We start from the raw sequence: 20,360 nt of genomic DNA on the forward strand, positions 1-20,360 counted from the left end.
TACTGACAATTTGGGAAAATGAAATGTTGACTCATGTATTTTGACATAATGTAGGAATCAGGAGGTTTGCCAGACAGATCTGCTTCAGACTCGGCTTATGCAATATTTGATTTGCACAGCTGCATTGTAGATTGCCCACCACCCTGAGCATGAGCAGCTGGGCTTGGGGTAGGCAGCCCTACAGGACACAAGGAATTCTTCCCAGCCCCCTCAGCAGTTGCTCTGCAGCATCTACTGCAGCCCCAAGGCTTTAGTAGCCTTTGCTCTGATTAACTCTCTCCTTATTCTGGTAGCTCCATGGGTACATAATCTTGGATCTATTGGCCCTCCACAACTCCTGCATCAAAACCCCAGCTAGTAGCCATGTATAGGGAGGTCCTCTGCAGCTGAACCGCGTAACACTGCTGAGCTGATGCCTTCCCCCTACCTCCACCTTTTGTAAAAAGCCTCTGATTCTTGTGATTAATTAATAGCTAAACAAAATAGCTACTCTGAAGCACAAGCGTAGCTTCCTGGAGTTCCCCTGCAATGACACAGGCTGCTTTTCAGAAATTTTCCTGGCTGTATTCCACTGTCTTACCATGCCAGTTAGTTCCACAGTGTGGGAGTGCTGCCCATACAGCTCCTGTGCTCCAGGATTGCCCCACTCCCAGCTCTGCTCCCATCTTGCAGTGGTGTGGAAAGGCCCTGGACATATAAGAGCTGGTTTAATTAAGGAAGTAGGCAGGAGGAAGATGAAAGCAGGAGGAGAGTGAGGTGAGGTGAGGGGAGGCAGGGACTGAAAGGAAAGAAACAGGAGTGGGACAGATAATTTAACCATGAGAATAATTAATCATTGGAACAGTTCACCAAGGTTTGTGGTGGATTGTCTATTGCTGACTATTTTAAAATCAAGATGGGATGATTTTCAAAAAGATCTACTCTAGGAATTATTTTGAGGAAGTTCTAAAGTCAGACTAGATGACCACAATGGGCCCTTCTGGCCTTAATATCTATGAATCAGGAGTGGAGAGGGAGGGGCAGAAAGTGAGGGAAGAGGAATTGGACAGAGGTTAGATCATTAAGAAATTTGGGTTTAAAGTGCTTTGAAAAATAATTAAGTCAAATTGGCACCAGCTGTCTCAGCAGATCTGCTCCATGAATGTATTTTGTCATGTCTGCTTGTCTGGGTAACAAAATGCATATTTCTTTCTTTGCTTCTTAGCACTACTTCAGGACAACCACAAACTGGCCTCAGTTGAACCATTAATTAAAGTCCATTGCTTTCATGAGGTGGCACCAGATGTAACTGAAGGCAGGATTTGGCCTACAGAATCATTAGCACTGGTAACAAGATAGGAAGGAAAGAACCCAGCTTGACTTTAAGATCCCAAGTTGAGTTTGCTGACCCGGCAGTTAGGAAAAAAAACTTGTAATTTTTTTTACTTGTAAACTGCACAGATTTGAGCTGAAGTCATTGAGCTCCACTGAATATGGAACGTTGGGATGACTTTTGTACAGAGTCAATTTTTGGAACCACATTAATAATGCTGACACCCCAGCTGAAAGGTATACAGATTTTTGCATCACGACATGGCATCATGCAACATTGTTACTTGGTAATGGTGTATTCTAATGCAGCATCTTGATAGCACAGCACTCAAGTAATATTGCTTGCTATATGACTGCAAGCTAGAGCACACAAACTTTCTCTCTCCAGAGCCTCATATTTCCTTACTGCAGCAATGTTCTGTACCTTTGAATATATGGTCCCCTACCAGAGAGAGGAATAATTATAGGCAATGACAGCACTTGTCTGTCTCCATTTTGTCTCTAAATCTTTGGAGGTGCAAACAAAACACATTGGATGGGAGAGACTACTAATGTTGATGAGTGCTTTAGATCGCGTGATAATCTCTTTTTTTGTTAGCTATTACTGAATGGAAATCAAATACATGCATGTTTGGGATAGGAACAGATGGCATTTCTGTTATGTGAGGAAGAAATGGGGGTGAGAGGGCAGCGGAGTTGAAAAAAAAATGACCTCCCTCTCTGACTTACCAGGATTCATTGTGTTGCCCTCCTATTACAGTTGACAGTGACTCTTTATTGTCATAAAGATATGTTAGAAGTTAGACAGACGATAACCTTAAATCCTTTAGTGCATTTTACCAGGTTTCTCAAAAAAAAAAGGGGGGGGAAGGGGAAGCTGAGGGAGTTGGGAAATGTCAGTGAGGCACTTCACAAAGAGCTCAATACAGTTGTTGACCCCCCCCCACTCCCCGCTTTAAAATGGATTTAGTTGTAGTCATCATAATGCCATGGGTGCTGTCTTAAAAATAATGTAGATGCTATTGTCTGTCTGCCATTTGGAAAGTGTAGCACCCCTGCTGAAGTTGAAAAAAGAGGGATTTATTGAAATGCCTCAAAAACCCATCCGATTGTCAGTGTATTACTTGCCAGCTGAACTGCATCTTATTCCTGCCTCTACAGCGCCTGGCTTCATTTTTGAGAAATATTTTTGTATTCTCTGAAACAGTCACTTTTCTTTCTCTCCCCCCGCCCCCCCATTTTGCAAATGGCATCTGCAGTGTTAGATTTGAGGGCTGAGCTGAGAGGAAGCAGTGTTTTGAACTGACTAATTTGCAGGCAAGAAATAAAGCCCTTGTAAGGTGGTCCCGGGGGTGTCTTCCCCATGAACATTCTTTGAAGCTACATGTAATCTGGTGCATTTCAAAGGCAAAACATTTCCTATTCTCAAGTATCTACACGAGCCAGGGTTGGTTTACCAGTTTCCGGAGAATAATGACCTCCACCAGGGGCAGGGACGCTCCCGCCCTCCCCTCTCCCCCCAAAAACATTCCTGTTCTGTTTGAAAGGGGCAATTGCAGTCAGTCGTTTATTTGTCACATTTTTTGCTGCTCTGATGGCAGTGGTGGCTACTAATGCTTAGCTGAAATGCTTCCTCAGTAAATTCCAAATGTTGGCAAGCAACATATCCTTGCACAAGACAGTTAAATACTATAGTGGTTTTATGTTTACTTTTTATTTCTAAAAAGTAGTTGCCAATAGCTGGCAATGTGCTAACCTTAGATAGTTGGGATTCAGATTTGATAACCATCCAAAAATGTGGTTGCTTATCCAATCCTCTCAGTTCTGGAAATGTAATATGACATTCCAGTGCTATTTGGTTTTGACTGAGCCGGGAACACCATAAAATTTCGTTTCTCCCCACATTTTAGTGTTTCTATCCGTGGGCCCATATAAAAAAGGCACACAGATGGGAGCAAAAAATTAACAGAAAGAGTTAAATGTTTGAACTTCAAAACAGCTTTAAGTTTAGGGTTTGGTTCAAATTTTGTATGAAGGGTCAGGGTGTTTTTTGTTTGATTCAAACGGGCTCATCCAACTGCTACCTTTTGTCCACTTATCTACTGTTAATTGATTCAACTGCAGTAAGGAACACTTCTGTATTTAAATCAATATGTTATGGTACCCATAGACTGCATGTTTAAAAAAACTTCTGGAACTTGGGATTTGGTCATGAATGGGGTCCTGAGCTCTTACAAATGTAAAGAGCTGTAGGCATTACATGGGGAATTGTTCAGTTAATTATGTAAATATTTTGTCTTGCAGCTTTTACTTATGAATAAGGAAATCGATGCTTGAGACCTTGACTTCTTATTCAGAGTTCATATTGACCACAGCTCAAATAGGTTACTGGAGTTTCACTCCAGCTCTGCATGGAGTACAATTAAGGTGTAGTATGTACTCAGGAACCTGGGTAGGTTTGCAAGGAAGCCCACAAACATTGTTTTAAATAAAACAAAATTTGTGCAAAGAATTTGGGATTATTTGCTGTTCAAAATATACATGGATACAGTCAAATGTGATCGGTGTGCTTAGGGTTTTTTTCATCTCTAGACAATGCGTTTTAGGGATGAATTTTGTGGGTTGGATAAAGATATTGAAGGCTCCCCAAAATGAAGGAAAAAAAGTGGCGGAATCAGAATGTCCAAAGAAAGCAAAGTTTTCACAAGAATGGAAAATGAAACGTTCCCTCCAGAAGCTGATTATGGTGTGAGCCAGAAGACCAGATCAGATGACGTATGGTGTTAGGTTAGATTACTAACCTGAACACTTAGAGGGACAGATTTTTTTGCCTCCAGAGTGTGGTGTTCTTGGGTTTCTACCAAATATGAGTCTTGATTAAATACCAGTAGTAGAAATGTTTTTTCTATAGCTTTTAAATGTTGGTTTCCCTGAAGCTTTATCATTTTGCAATTCTTAATTTATAGGAACTTTGTTGAAGAGAAATTTGGAACCAAATATGTAGAGAGGCATAAAACTGAGTTTGCAAAATAGTTTTAAGAAAACAGTCCTGCTAGTTTTCATTTATCTCCTGGAGTTGACCCATTGAAAGTCATAGAATCATTAAGTAAGTCCAGGCCAAACATGTCTGTTAATGTTGCACAAAAGGGAATGCTTACAACTAACAAACTGTCTATTGAATTGGAGTGGAATTCCTACTCATTCACATTAATACCAAAATAATTCATTGTAATTAATGCTATTACAATTGATACCTCTAGAGAAATAAATAAGGAACCTCCATTATTGTTGAGTACCGTCACATGTTAATTCATGAAATATATGAGATTTGGAAAACATACTCCTTTATGACAATTGTAGTGCTTGACTCAGACAGTGTACAATGCAATTGTTGGTTGCTCTCTGGTGAAAAAATAAAGGGCCAGCATCTGTTTTGATTAGATGAGTGCAAGTCAATAGTTTTGCATGAGGAGAATTTGGCCCAGTTACACTGGTAAGAGATAAATGAGTTAATTTCAACTCATCCTTCCTTATGCCATGACTCCCCCACCCCCAATTTCAGTGTAATGACAAGTTAACTCCTTGTACTGTGTGATAGGATATGCAGCTGCTTAACAGATATCCTAGTCAGTTCATATTATTTTAGTCAGAAGTTTTTTTATATTTTCCTTTACATTACATTACCAGCAAGTGCATTTTTGTGGTATAATTGTATTTTATGTGTGTAGTAGGTAGTGATTTCTTTAGTGGGAATTAGTTGGTTGTTCTCCTTCTGGATTGCCTCTTATTGTATCTGCAATTTTATATTGTAAGAAGCACAAAAGGAATAAAACATATTAGTCCATCTGATATAATGAAACTATATTTTGGAGGGTTTGTTTTATTGTCTCTGTTTTGTTTTGTTCTCAGTTTAGTGACTTCTATGATGTGTACCATTTAAATGCTCTGTGCACAGTACGTGAGTCTTTGAACGATATTAATTATTTGGGTTGAAGTGATACAATATATTGTTCTGTTTAGGGAGCGAGCTTGAATTTACCACTGACGCCAGAAAACTTCACAATGTACCTCTGGGTCAAGGACAGGAAGCGGTTACAGAAATAGCTATGGTAAAAGCATCAAAAGAAGGCCACTGGGTTATACTTCAAGTAAGTCAAAGCTCTTCATTACACCAGTGCTACATTGCAGTGTTAAAAATGGAAGCTTTTCAAAATAATGTGGGTCTAGATAAAACAGTGCTAAATAATGATTACCAACTTCCTTTGTCTCTTCCAAAAGAGAAGCTCATAACTTCATATTGAGGTATGAGTGTTAATGGGTCATTGAATATCACATAAAATGTGAACTGCATCTGCCTTGTGTGGAGTTGACTAAAGTATTTTACCAAACACATGCTATTTGATTTACTAATTTATTATCCATTAAAAAAAATCCTTTAGTAAATAAATGTGTAGCAAAAAGAATTGTTACTCTGTATAATCAGATGAATAGATACAAACAGGGAAGATTGCTGTCATTATGCAGTATATTGTGCTAAACAGATGCACATGATTTTTTCAAATATTGGCTATATCAAACTGCTTCCTTATGCCTGGGATTTGCTTGTATCAATAAAATGTTTCATATTTCAAATCAATAGCTCACTGGGAAGCCTATTTCTCTCTCCTACCTCCCCACCCCCTTGCCCAGAAAATTCATCTTGTAGCAAAGTGGCTTGACACATTAGAGGAATTCCTGGAGAAACAGTGAAGGAAGTCACCCAGACTATCGGGGTTTTATGAGTGCTGAACCTGCCCCTTCTCCTAAAGATCATGTCATTCCAAAGGAAACTTTGGTAAACTCTATTAAAATAACCAATGAGCCACCCGCTGGAATGCTGGCTAATCTTTATGCTGCATTGGGTAATTTTGGCCAGGCAAGTAAAACATCACAGGAGTTATAAAATACAAAAATAGGATTATTAAATTTATCATTGTAAAGTCGTTTAAAATTGAAAAGTCACTGACAGCTACTGCGGGCTGTGAGATAATAAAATAGAATAAACTTCATTACATAAAGATCCATTCACAAAATTGTCTTATAGCAGCATAACTGTACATCAAACAAGAAATTAGATCCTCTCATGCTGAAGCATGGGAAATATGGCTTCTGATTAAATATATTCCTGTGTGCATGGGAAACAGTTTGCAGACATTACAGATAATTACTGTAGTGTAGAAATGAGAAATTATTTTGGTCTGGTTTCATTTTGTTCTTTAATTCAGATGCGAGAACATTAATTTTTGTTCCCCGTGCCACTGGAGTATTTTGTACTATTACTGTGTATGGTATGCGCTGGTGTACATCAATTAACCTTATTGAAATCAATGGGGCTATGCCAATTTACACCAGCTAAGCATCTAGTCCAAAGTGTTTTGATCACATGTAATATGAAACATCACTTTGGTTGTACTAGATCATCATCATTTTTCTCTCAACTTGTTCCCATTTTGTAGAATGTGTTTTTAATTAAAATACTTGTATTGATATTTAAAAGATATACAAACACTGATACAGTTAATAATTGCAAGCAACATTGCACAGTCATAGAAATCAATTAGCTCTTTAACATGAATATTCACATTAAAAGGGGAACATTAACTTTAATTTTTTGAGAAAATTCCTAATTACAAAAAAAATCTATTTTCTGATAGTTCACATCTTAAATAGTATGGTGTGAAAATCATCTTAAAAAACCCTTTAGAAATTATAAGGTTTTTTTGTTCCCCTGTTGATGTTTATAGGAGTCTTATAGCAAGAAAGGAAATAGGTAGTGGACGGTACAGGGGAAACAATGACACAGAAAGTGCTGACAAATACACAAAATAAACGCTGCAAAAAATAGTGAAGATACTTTTGTCACTAACTTCTGTCAGTTATAGTCATCTGCAATGTTACTGATAATTATAGGAGGTACAAAATCTTCACACAGAAATGTTCAAATTGATAGAGTCTCTTGAATAAGTGAAATCTCTCTGATCTTTCAGAACCTGCTTGATCAGTGTACCTGTGAACAGGAATTCAAGACGATTCTGTTTTTCACTTTGCCACTGTTATGCCTGTCTGCATGAGTGGCAGAAATTTGGACCTCAGGGCTAGAACAGAAAGTACCCTTTTAACAATGGGGACCTCACAATTTCTGACCGTGTTCTCTACAACTACCTGGAAGCAAATTCTCAGATATTTTTGCATTTCCTTAAACCCATGTAAGTATGTGCCATCCCTGACTACTTTCATAAATGTGCTGTACCTAATCCTGTTGTTTCCTATATGTGCAACACTGGGTTTTTATTTTTAATACGAATTTTAAAGATGATTAACACATTCTACGAAGGATGACTTTGTGCGACCTCTCTTGTGTGACAAGTAGAATAGTGGAAATTTTCTGCCCCATCAACTGTTGTTCTGAACCTGACTGGCATATAGAATTCAATCTTTCTTCACTGAGGATAGCAATCCCGATACACTAACTAGCCCCTGCACTTTGGCTGAATAATTATTTCATTTCCTTTAGAATCAAACCCTACACTTAAAAAATACCTTTCTTGTTGTAGGTACCCTGGGAAGATCTCCATTACTTGTTTGGCTAGATTATGTATGGTGGTCATATTACAGACGACTAGGATAGAAGACTTTGTCGCACATAGTTGGAAGAGTATATGCAACCCAATCAGGTAATAAAAGCTTCAGCAACCACAAAAGTGTTTCCAGAGTTAGAGCTCCCCCTGCTGGAAGCTGACACATTTTTATATGTAAACTTAACACTTTTGAGGAATATAATTTTTCTTAAACGTGTGTTATTTGTGATAAGTGCACTGCTGGATCATGATGTGCTATTTCACCTTTTAATTCCCCTGGATCTTGCATCCATTTTTATATTGGCAGGGAAAATTATGTCCTTTCCTAACATTATTTACCTTAAATTGTTTCATTTTACAATAAAACAGAATCTTCTCCTCTATATATAAAAAAGAAAATGTTACATTATTTTATAGTAAGGATCCAAAAGGCTAAAGCTTACAATAGTAATTCTGCAATGTTTTGGACTGCTGATTACTATTTTTATAAGGATACTGTTTAGCTGCTTGTAATTCAATTATCAATGGGTAAATCTCCATAGGGTAGATTAGGATACATCCCCCAAAAGAATGTGGGTGTGGCTGTTCATCCCCAAATCACTTATGTTAACAAAACTGGATTCAAGCAGCCTATTTATTCAAGCAGGCTCCTGATGCTTCCTGATTCCAGTTAAGACAGAACTACCCTGCAAAGAGTTCATTCGCAAGATAGTTTCAACTTCCTGCTTTCAGTCTTAGCTGGGAATCGAGAATTAAAGGGACATATGAATATGTAAGATAATTTGTGAAGCAAGTTACCTAAACAGTTAGGAATTGTAGAAAAGATTCTGTTAATCTTTTTTATAAAAATGTTTGGGTCATTTATTACTGATGTCAGATTAGTTTACCTCACCCGGACATAATTTAGGTTGTGTATTCAGTTCTATGTTACATGGTCTGTACTCATCATGCTTTGGGTTCTTCCCTTTCAAATTCTCAGATGTCTAAGTAAAAATAGAATACCAGTAACATCAGCTTTTAATAACTTAGTACTTTTTAAACATCAAAAATTGTATGGTTAAGTTGACTAACATGGATAACTTCATTGTATAACAACTCTAGATATGCTGAAATTTTAGAGACATCATTCACACACTAGAATAATGTGATATCAAAATGCAGTAGGTATATATCCTTCTGTCTTATATTAATGAGCATCTGACATAGGAATCTAGGAATTGTCAGACTTGATCAGAGCCATGGTCCATCTAGTCCACTGTCCTGTATCCTACAGTGGCCAGAACCAGATGCTTCACAGGAAGGTACAACAAACCTCAGAGTAGGATCGCTTAGTGTGGTTAGATATGGTTTAAGCCCTGAAGCATGAGGTTATATCTGAGTGAAGTTAGTGGGACCGGAGTAAAAGCAGAACATCTGTAGGGTTTGCCAGGGGAGATGCCTCAGTGATTATCCAGCCTTGCATCCATCTATCCATTGGCACAAAGTTCTATTGAATGTGGATTTTGGTTTTAAGCAACATTATTTTTTCTCCACCTAGACATCCTTAAATGTACTCCTCCCCTTCTACCCATGTAAGCATCCTGGGTTCAATTAAGGACTTAGCTATTTAGCTCCCAAGTCTCTCTGTCCAATCCCCTGATGATTTTTGTTAGTGGTCTCTGATCTCCCTTCCATTCAAGATGTCTGCTAATGTAGTACCAGATGTAGTATAGAGAGGGTTATAATATTTATGGAATTTCCTCAAGTTCTAAAATCACATGATAGGAGGCTGTGGCAGCAAAAGCCCTTTTACTTCATGCTGTACAAGGAAGTTCATTTGTGCACAATTATTACTATTGTTGTTTAGACAGACAAGATTCTGCACTGAAGTCAATGGGAGTTGTGGGATACAGAATCAGGATCATTCTGATTGTTGTAAACAAATGTTTCCCAACCCTTCTCATTGGGATCCCTTTTGACATAGATGAACACTAATCTTCTATTGTGATTCCCCTATCCTACCCCATGAAACAGTATATTTGCCACCTCACATAGTCCTTTTATATCTATTTTTTCTCTCTCCCCTCCTTGACAAGCCGCCTGTGCAAAATGGGTATACCATACTTCCAGATCAGATTGGTAGTGTTTTATGCACACCGTTCACATATGTAAATAGCTACACAAAGTGGGAGGTAGTGGAGAGTCAGGCCCCAGATGTATACAGCTGCAGGCCGAGGCAGCAGCTCACTGGCTCAAGCCCACTTCCTTTCTCCTCTCCCATGTGCCACTCAGCTCAGCTGTGAGAGAACATACCCACAGAGCCTGCAGTGTACATTCCCTACCCACCCTGAGCAGTATGTAACCTGCTCTGAGTGCAAGAACAAGAACAAAAGAACAAGAGCAAAAAAGGATTAAAAGAAAGCCAAGGAAGAATGCAGTGAAAAGAAACAAGAATTTTTAAAAAGAGAGTAGAATATAGAGGGGCTGCAGGGAGGAAAGCTGTAACTCCTTTCAAGGCACTACCCATATTTGCAGTTGGGGTTGCCATGAATCTGGGGTCATTCAGCTTTCTCTGGCCCTACTAGCATGGTGCATTCTCTCTCAAAGAAACAGTGGGAAACCCTTTTCCAAACAGATCTGGTGAGGCACTGAAAAAACTTGAGCCCCGGCAGGAGGCTCATCTGGAATAATTGTTCATTTTTTCAGTATAGTGTCATTTCTGAAGATGAACTTTTTTTGCAGTTTCTCTAGAGGAAGCCTTGCATCATGGCACTGCACGCTGCTAACGTGTCCTTCATTATAAGGGAGGGTGCCTCATTTTAGATTCAAATGTATCTCCATCCCACACAAACCTGGGGTTATTTTACTTTCATTATTGCAGATTACTTGCATCACAAATGCTGAATCACAAAACTGAAGTTAGAGAAAATGGTATTTATCTTTCAGAAATGAGCCCCACATTATTTTAAGGATCCTGCACTACTGCTATTGTTGTTATCATCATCATCATCACCACCATCATTATGTATCTTGGCAGGTTGAAAGGTATCACAAAACTGTAAGATTTCAGTAGTAATTTAGCATCCCACAGTAATACTTCAAAAGCATCAAATAGCATTTTGAATTTTAAGTCAGTACAAATGTAAATAAATAAATGTACTCCCACCTGTCTGTTGTTTTAAATGTCTAGTGAGCCTAAAATATTTGTGTAGCAGTTTTGAGATACAGCAGAATTACAGCTTATTATGAGTATATGATATTGAATTAAACAATTTTGCCATTCTGTTCCATAAAGGATAAAATCTGGCTCTCAGCAAACCATTTGAAAAGAAATTATGATGATGATACCATAGCTCCATTTTATTTTATGGAGTGTATTGATTGTCAAATAGACAGTGCATGTATTTTGGTAATAATCTGAAGAAAAAAAATGTGCCTCTTTATTTTGCAAACCTTATACTATCACTCACCTTTCATTTCAAGAAAGGATGACATTTTTCAGATATACTACTATAAATTGCTTTATTTAATAAATTGGCATAAGGAATAATAATGTTACACCAGAAAGCAGCACTTTGTAATTTGGCAGAAATAACATTTTTCTTTTAAAATATTTCTCTCTATTTTTAAAATTAAAAATTATCAGTATGTTTTTTGCTAACTGAAGAAAAACCTGATTTTTTTGCAAATTCATGTAGTTTTTGTCTTTTGAACATCAGTATCTGTATGGGATATAAAGAAGCTAATTAAAATATAGAACAAATTTAATTAATTTTCATGGACAGAAACTGTTAAGAAGTAGTGTCATTCTCAGCAGTGACTCCATAACAGAATAATTTGATTTATAGCTAACAGGTTCCTTTTTCTGTTTAGCAAGGATTGTCACTTGTGGTTTGGGGGCGGAGGGGGGGGTTGTTGGTTTTTGTTTTTTGACAGTTTGACAGGAAGCTAGGTTTGTGGTCCTGGATTATCAACGTTGTCATAAATACACTGATGAAAATTACCTCCTGAAAGACCCCATCCACTGTGGTCTGCCCCCCAATGCAGAGATTGAATTCATGAGAGTGACTTCAGACAAACTGTTCCATACGCTGTTGGAACTGCAATCCAAGGATTCGATTACTGGGGAAGGAGTCTCGCAGGCTGTGGAAGAAAAGATTAGTAAAAACAGATTGCAAATCCTTCACAAGATGGTGTAGCGCTTGTTTGTTTTTTCTGTTGGCTCTTTGGTTTCACAAGTAAAAGCTATTTTGTATGGCTTTATAAAAAGCTTTGATTTGAAATTTGTAATGCGAGGAAATGATCTACAGTCTAAGTGATACATGAAAGAAATCTGAATACATTAAACACTGTTTTGAATCACACAGCAATCCCTTTTGAGTCTTATTATGCTTTAGGAGGACTCAGCTATTTAGAATCCTTTGTCAAGCTGCAGTATCCCATTTTTCCCATGAACTGTACCCCAAAACTTGCCTTCCTCTAGGAAAACCCTGTGAAGTGTTCTTGCATCATTTCCTCCAAACTGATCCAGAGAAGGGGGAATAGGGTTTGTTTTCACTCCCTTCCCATTCCTGAAGACAAAGCCCCCAAGTTCTGTGGAGAATTCAGAGGAGGCCGAGTATATCCATGCGGATGTACCTCCATACTCTCATGCTGGGAGTGCCTGATTCTCTCAAATATTCCAGCTTCCCCTGTCAGTAGCCTCCCCTGATACTCCTGCCCTCTTCTAAGGAGGAGCTGGAATAACTCATGTGCAGATTTCTGGTGAGGCTGGTTTTCTTCCATCCTACGTGCCAATTCCCAGACACCCCAAGCGCAGAGACACAGCGGGAGATGGTGCTACAAAAGCAGCTGCAATTCTCCATCCCACACACAAACACAATTGTGTGAATGGGGCAGATCGCGCAAGGGGTACAATTTAGTACCACAATATGGAATGGTTAGCAAAGTGGTGACCTGAGGACCTCTGTGAAGCTCAAAAGCTTGTCCCTTCCACCAACAGAATTTGGGCCAATAAAAGATTTTCTCTCACCTACCTTGTCTCTCTCATATCCTGAAACCAACACAGCTACAACATGACTGCAAGACGCAAAAGTAGTAGTCAATTGTCAGACACTTAAGCTGTGACTTTCTTCTTTGCATTCAGACAATCTTTCCAATCAATGTAAACATGCACATTAAGAGGTCTTATTTTCCAAAGGTCATGCTGGAGTTTTCCCCAGGTAGTTAACATTTAGGTGTTGGCCTGCTAAGAATCCTGCTACGATTTATGCATGTACACCTCTACCTCCATATAATGCTGTCCTCGGGAGCCAAAAAATCTTACCGCGTTATAGGTGAAATCATGTTATATTGAACTTGCTTTGATCCACCGGAGTGCGCAGCCCCCCGCCCCGGAGCACTGCTTTACTGCGTTATATCCGAATTTGTGTTATATCGGGTCGCGTTATATTGAGGTAGAGGTGTACTTAATGTGATGCACTGAGATTAGTCCCACAAGAATCAGTGGAACTACTCAGTGCATAAAGTTAAGCATGTATGTATGTTTGTAACTTCCTCTGCATGTAAATAGCCCCCTAAATTCTACAAATGCTCACAGAACTGGATACATAAGAAACTTCCACCATGAAAAACATGAAGGTAAAGGAATACTAGATGACATACAGGAGAAACTTCCCGAAGAATATAACATGTCTGACATTATCTCAAAACAGCAGAATGCTCCCCCATGTATACTGGTTTGTTTTCAAGAATATGAGAGAATGAATATGCTAATACATGAGATAAGGCTTTTATTTAAGGGACTTGATTTAGTTCTGGAGGTATGTGTGCTTTGCTTACCTGCCTGCCTTGTGGGATGATCCTGTCCAAGTAAAGACTCGACCATGTATGCATATAGTAGAGGTCTGCATTTTGGGAGGCATTCTGGCATCTCATATTGCATGGACCTTAAAAAATATTATTACACGGTTTGTCAACTCTAAAATGGCTTGTTTGGTTTTTAAATTGTGTGAAACGGGTGATCACAAAAAGTGCTGCTCAGAAGACTGAAAGCCTCCATTTATCTCCAGATTAGGACGTGACAGTACAACCTTCTGAATATTGCCTTGTCATTGTGCCTCAGCCTGCGCTTGGAGCTGGTGAGAGAGGAGTTAAATCCCCATCCCCATTCATTCCTTCAGCCTCTCTGCTGCAACTGCCACCAAGAGGGGTTGCCAGCTGTGGTGGTTATTTTGGGAATGCCCCCATGAGGCAACCCTTAGGCTAGAAGGCAATACCCACTTTGGGAATCCTCTGGGAGGGGAAAAAATGGACCCACTCAAATCCACCATGAGGTCTGATCACTGAGACAAAAATATTGAATGGTCCACAATATATACAGCTGCTGGAACACTTAAATGGATTAACATGTGCCTTTGACCATGACTAGAAGGTAATCATTAGCCACTGGATAAGGTTCAGCCTCAGTACATACCCAGGTTTAAAATGAGGCTGATACGTGCTGTCCTACCTGGTCGTATGTTCAATAAGTGCTCCAGGAATACCAACATAAGTAAGACTGTTGCAATAGTTTATCATTAACCTGTAGGGGTTTGTGATATAATTCTCTCCTTTATTTGTAGTTATTATTCATTGTGTACGACCAGAGTGTGTAGATAACATTCACTAATCTTGAATATTTAGGGCCAAATGTTCACAAAGGGAAGCCTGATATTTGGATACAGAAATGTCAGTGCAGTAACCTACCTGCTGTGTTTGGACTTAATGCACGTTCAGATCACATCTGTGCATCTAAGTGGCTTTCTAGATGCCTAACCAGCAGTCTGCATTTATGATCAAGTGCTTTGTGTGCAAAGCTGTGATAAATGCACATAATTCTACAACTAGGTTTTGAAGATATGATCGTTAGTGCCAAATTTTGAAAGTGGACTCCAAATTTGACAAGAAATACACACATTCCTATTTTTAATTAATACGTATAGAATTGGGGCACTCAAATAGCCATTAATACAAACAAACAGTGAAGCTCCTAACCTGCTTGCCTGTGTAATTTTGTGTGGGCGCAGAAAGAGACAGCTCTTAGGATATTCAGTGTATACATATGTATTTCCCCTACATAATGTAATTTGAGTTAATTTAAGAAATACAGAAAAAACAGAAATGACACTCATGTTTCTGACAATTTCACCTTTTTTATTTTTAATAAATGGCTTGCCCCAATTCAAAGAGCTAAGATATTCCTTACACTTTATGATTTAGCTACCTTATGTGTTTTTATTGAGGGAAAAAAAGCTCTCTATCATTTATCATGTCATCTTATCACAGTCTTTTTGTGAGACGCAAATAGCACACTAATGTTTTCTTTTGTTAGGGTGAGTTGGCAATCTCCTCAGAGATGGAGCAACTACCGACAGCTCTTTTTTTTTCCTTTTCATATAATCTTCCTGACACTTGGATGAGACTGGCTTATCCATCAACATACAGTCTAGCTCAGTAGTAAGTTGCATGCTAACAGTCAATCAGATTGGACGGTGCCTCTTGCCCATCAGAAAAACAGAATATAAATGATTGGATTTTTTCCCAGCAAATATCCTACATCTGTGCGTAATTCAAAATAGCTTTTTGTAGCTTGATATTAACAGCAGTGAAAGGCAAAAAAATTTTGCCTTTACCTTGCTCTGGTTGGAAACATTGGACAATTTCTGTAATGTTCTTGTTCTCACTTTTCTTTCTTTTTTCAAATCAAGCTGTGAGTGCTCTTCAAAGTGAGTGGGCAGAGAGCTGTAACATGTAGTATCTACCACTTGAAAGACTAAACTTGGGCTCAGGTCTTTTGTTTGGGTCATGATTCATAATAGATAACAAATACCTTGTTGGGTGCATGGAGGAGAAAGGGTCAGACTCCAGTGGTAACCATTGCACAGCATTTTGCATTAAGGGCAAAGAAACTTGGAGGAGATGTTTCAGAGCAGGCAGACAGTGCTGACCCACCCAGTTCGGCCATTGTGATGGGTAGCATTAATGGGGCATCATTTCCAGAAATATACATTAGTCTAGCATCAGTCGTGGCTATCTTATTGCACAAAGGAGTGAAAGTCGGGAGAAGAAAAAAAATTAACTGATGATCAGATGTTATTTGTTGATAAAAGCATCTGGTTAAATACCTCTGAAACACTCCCACGAGCAGACAGAAGGGGAGAATGAAGCTCTGCCAGCTTCCACTGCCACCAACTAGTGGAACCACTAGAAGTCACCCAAGGAGTTCTGGGTTCTCTCATCTTGTACTGATGCCATCCTGGGGGGGGGCTCATCTATACCAGTCTGCACTATGCCATCTCTGTAGAGTCACCCAAGGGATAGCAGAGCTCTGCCAGGAACTGACAGGCATAGCAGGAGAGAGTGCCAAAAAGCAAAACAAGTCCAAACCAGATGAGTTCATCTGAAGCCATTTTAGCCCCCTGGAAGAGGAAAAGGGAAAGAGGACATTTTGTTGATCAGAGGAGGGAAATCATGAAGCACCAGAGGTGGATTTTGGAGTAGATCAACCAGAGCATCATGGGACTTTAGCTTCCCTTGATGGAAAACTGGAGCACTGTTGAGCCTCTGATAGACAACTGTCCTGAAGACAGTAAGCATTGCCATGGGAAAATAAATCAGTCATGGTAAATCACAAGCTGTTCTCATGAAGGACAACACAGCTGCTCTTTTAAAAAAAAAAAAAAATATATATATATATATGGGAAAGTCAAGCTAGACACAATATTCGTGTTTGGAGAGGAGGGTGAAAGTATGCACTGATTGTTTAAAACAGATCTGACAGAAGTATTAGGATTTAACATGAAGGATTGTCTTTTGCATAAGGTGCAAAGTGCAGTGAAATCACTGAAAAGCAGAACGCAGTGCAAGGGAGACTCTGTGCCACACAGCTGGGCTCTGTGCCAGCTTTCTCTGACTGAGCATAGGGGAGGGGTGGGGTTGAGGATGGCCCATAGGATATGCATGGGTGTGGCTAAGGGGATGACAAGCTGCACTGATCCATTGGTCAGAGAGCCCACATGGGTGAGGGAGACCAGTAGCCCACTGTTAGAGCCTGCAAATAAAACCTGATTGACTGTTGCATGTGAAAATCCTTTCTGTAATAATTTGTATTATTGCTATCAGTGGAGGATAGCCTCTCTCTGGCACACACATTGCAAGGTAAGATGATGCCTCACTCATCCTGATTTTAAAATCTGCCTCTCCTGTATCCCTGCCTAACATGTCACCAGCTGAGACACCAGATAAAACCCTTTGCTTTTTTTAAACAGATGCTGTTTCAAAGTGGGGTGAGGTGGGATACGGAGGTGAAGGGCAAAAATCTGAATAAATGCACAGTTTGAGCTTCATGGGCTCAGCAAATGTCATAGAAACAGCAAGCATGAGTGATTAAATTAAGGAGATAAATGTCAGACTACCTAGTAACTGTATTATCTGTATGATCTCTCAGGATCTTTTTTACAGCTGTCTGAAACTAATGCAAATCCTGTCAAATGCTTTCTTACAAGAGCTAGCCTTGTAGCCCAGGGCTAGTGTTTTAATGGGCCAGACAAGAGGCCTGGATTCATTCTCTTGCCCTTCCACCAGTAGTCACTTCCCTGTGACCCAGGGGCTAGAGACAGCATGTCTGCCCCTCGGGTCGAAGGTGTGCCTCGCATTACCTAATAGTGATCTATTATGAAGCAACATTGAATGGCTCCCAAGAAGAGAAGAGACCTGTAATGGAAAGATGGTGGTTGAAACTTAGATGATGTTAAGTGGCATAAAAGGAAGAAATGTACTGATGCTTTGATTCGCAGGTCACAGCAGTTCAGAGAAATCTATAAGATCCATTTGAAAAAAAGCTGATCTCACATGCCCTCCCACCCTGGCTTTCAACAAATACAGCAAAATTTTACAAAGGATGCTGCAAAATTCAGAAAACTGCACCTTGGAAAATGTGACAGTGCTATACAAGATAAGCAGAGGCAGGCACAGGAAAACATATCCCATGAACGCACTGTCTCCCTCCCTCACAGAGTGGAAAACAACATGCTTAAAAGGAAAAGGCCTTTTAAATATTTTTATAGTGAATAACAGAATCAGCTGCTGATGTGAAAGAGTTGGCAGGTATTACTCTTCTGAGGCACCGCTCTGGACGCAATCTGAACTTGGATGCAGTGGGGTAAAAACAGGAAAAGCCCATGAAACTTTTGAATATTTCCTGTTGAGCCCGCGTGGAGCTCGTGGCGTGTGGGTGGCGTGCAGTCAAAAAAAAAAAAAAAAAGAGCTGGGACATGCCGGATGGATGATGTGATAAGGGCAGGGCAGGCATCCGCGCTATCAGCGCTCCGCTAGAAGATGAGAAATTTTTTTTAAAAAAAAAAGACAGACAGACGCCATAGCAGGGACTCCAGCGCACTGCAGCGTGCGTAACGAAAGCCAAAGAATCAAATGGATGCGATGCGGATGGGGAGGACTGAAGCTATCCCCAGTTCCTGCAGCCCTCGAAAATTATTTTGAGAGGGAATCCTAGTTTAAAAAAAAAAGCAAGGAATACTACAAGAATGAGAGGATGGGGGTGAGGGATTGTGTAATGATGATAATTGTGGAGCAGTCCAGGATGAAATGTACTGTGCATTCAGGAAGATGCCTGTCAATCAAGTGGAAGGGTGACATTACAACAATATGAGTTACACAGAACACCTGAGGCACAGATATTTTTTTTCTGTGAAGCCAGCCAAAAAACTGTAACATGCACTGATTTGGGATTCAGTGAAAGTGCACCATACGTGTTACTTACATAAAAAAGGGAGTGGATGCTGTAGCTGGAAAGGCAACTAAAAGAGTTTCAGATTAAAAGAACCCTCCCACCCTTCTGCAAGGGTTAGTACATGCCACACCTAAGTGAGGCTGCAAGTGTGGCTCTATGATACGGCTAGAAACAGACAAAAACATTAACCTGTTTTAGATGCCCCTACAGCTACACAGTTTTCTGCTCTGACTGCTGTCTGCTCAGAAATAGTTAATTAACAAATTAAATTGCAGACCTACGCTGAAATAAAAAAGATACTTTGATATAAGAACTTAATGTGAGGAGGTTGCTGTTAAATTGAGAAAGATTTATTGTTCAGCTGCATTCAAAACAAGAAAAACCCATACATGTGTGCCATGGTGAAAATATCACTGTCTTAGCAAAAAAAAAAGACATGTTTTCAAGCTTCTGAGTTGGCATTAAACCCATGAGGAAGATAATGAACTATAAAAATTGCTTGATGGGCTCTGGGGAAAAAATGCTGACTTTTGTGTTACATTGTATCAAAATAAAATATTTTGATAGTGGAAAAAAAACTAATACTGTAAGATACCTGACCAATGGGTTATAAATAAGGAAATAACAGAACGCAGAACTGGCTGAACTTGAATGAAATGCATCAACTCAAAGTGCAGACATAAGAAACATATAATCAGTAATCAACCAATTACACCATCAGTTGCCGGGATCCACAATGCATAAGATGCTGAAGAACAAATCCAGGTTTTTCCAAAAAACCCGGCCTTTCCAATATATGCAGAGCAGGTATGTGCTAAGCACGGATAACACATGTACAATGGCTTACAAGAGCCAATTACTACAAAAAGAAATAAATCAAATATATTGTAAAGCTTTGATAAGTTTCTAAATCACGGCAATGAGAAACAACAATGGGGTTCATAGTGAAACTCATGTGGAAATCTAATATCCACAAATTTAAAATCTTAAATATGAACAGCGCCAACTTAGGCTGAAAAGCAGGGCACACTTGAACTGCAAACTACAGCATCTGAGACCACAGGCAACAGTGTTGAAATCTATTGTGTGCTTTTCAGATGCCTATCAGTAGAAATGGGACCAACCTATTAAGGTCATCAAATTCAACTCCACTGTAGCACTGGATGGTGGTGTTTAATATTTGTACTGTGGTAACACTTAACCAGGCCAGGCCCCATTGTGATAGGTGCTGTACAAACGTACAGCAAATGACAGCCCCCTAAGATGTTACAATCTAAAAGACAAGGCATAGCAGCTCGATGAGATAAACCAACAGGTCAGAGCGCGGAGAGGGGAAATAGAGTAATAAAAAATAGGATACATGCAATTCTTAGTTGGGAGCAGTAATCACAGCTCACTACCTGCCTAGCTGTTAACAATTTGCACTATACTGTATTCATTAAAGAGGTAGTGAGTTTTCAGGAGGGACTTGAAGGATGAAGCGGTGTCTTTAGGAATTTTGACTAAAACTTTTCCTACTCATGAAGGGTACAAGAACATGCTTGTTAGAGAAGCAAAGAATTAGGTGATTATGGCTGCCATTGCTGGTGACATCTTGACTTCCCAGGTCTAGTAATTTTAAATCTTTCACACGATGGGTTTTCCAACAATTCCCTTGGGAGACT

The 20,360-nt window shown here is 39.4% G+C and overlaps 1 pseudogene; it reads left to right on the forward strand.

The window, feature by feature from the left end:
* Positions 1-8,919, forward strand: part of LOC120374531 — a 202,284-nt pseudogene extending 193,365 nt beyond the window's left edge.
* Positions 8,920-20,360: the final 11,441 nt, after the last annotated feature.

This window comes from Mauremys reevesii, linkage group 11, assembly GCF_016161935.1.
Source record: "Mauremys reevesii isolate NIE-2019 linkage group 11, ASM1616193v1, whole genome shotgun sequence".
NCBI lineage: Eukaryota > Metazoa > Chordata > Testudines > Geoemydidae > Mauremys > Mauremys reevesii.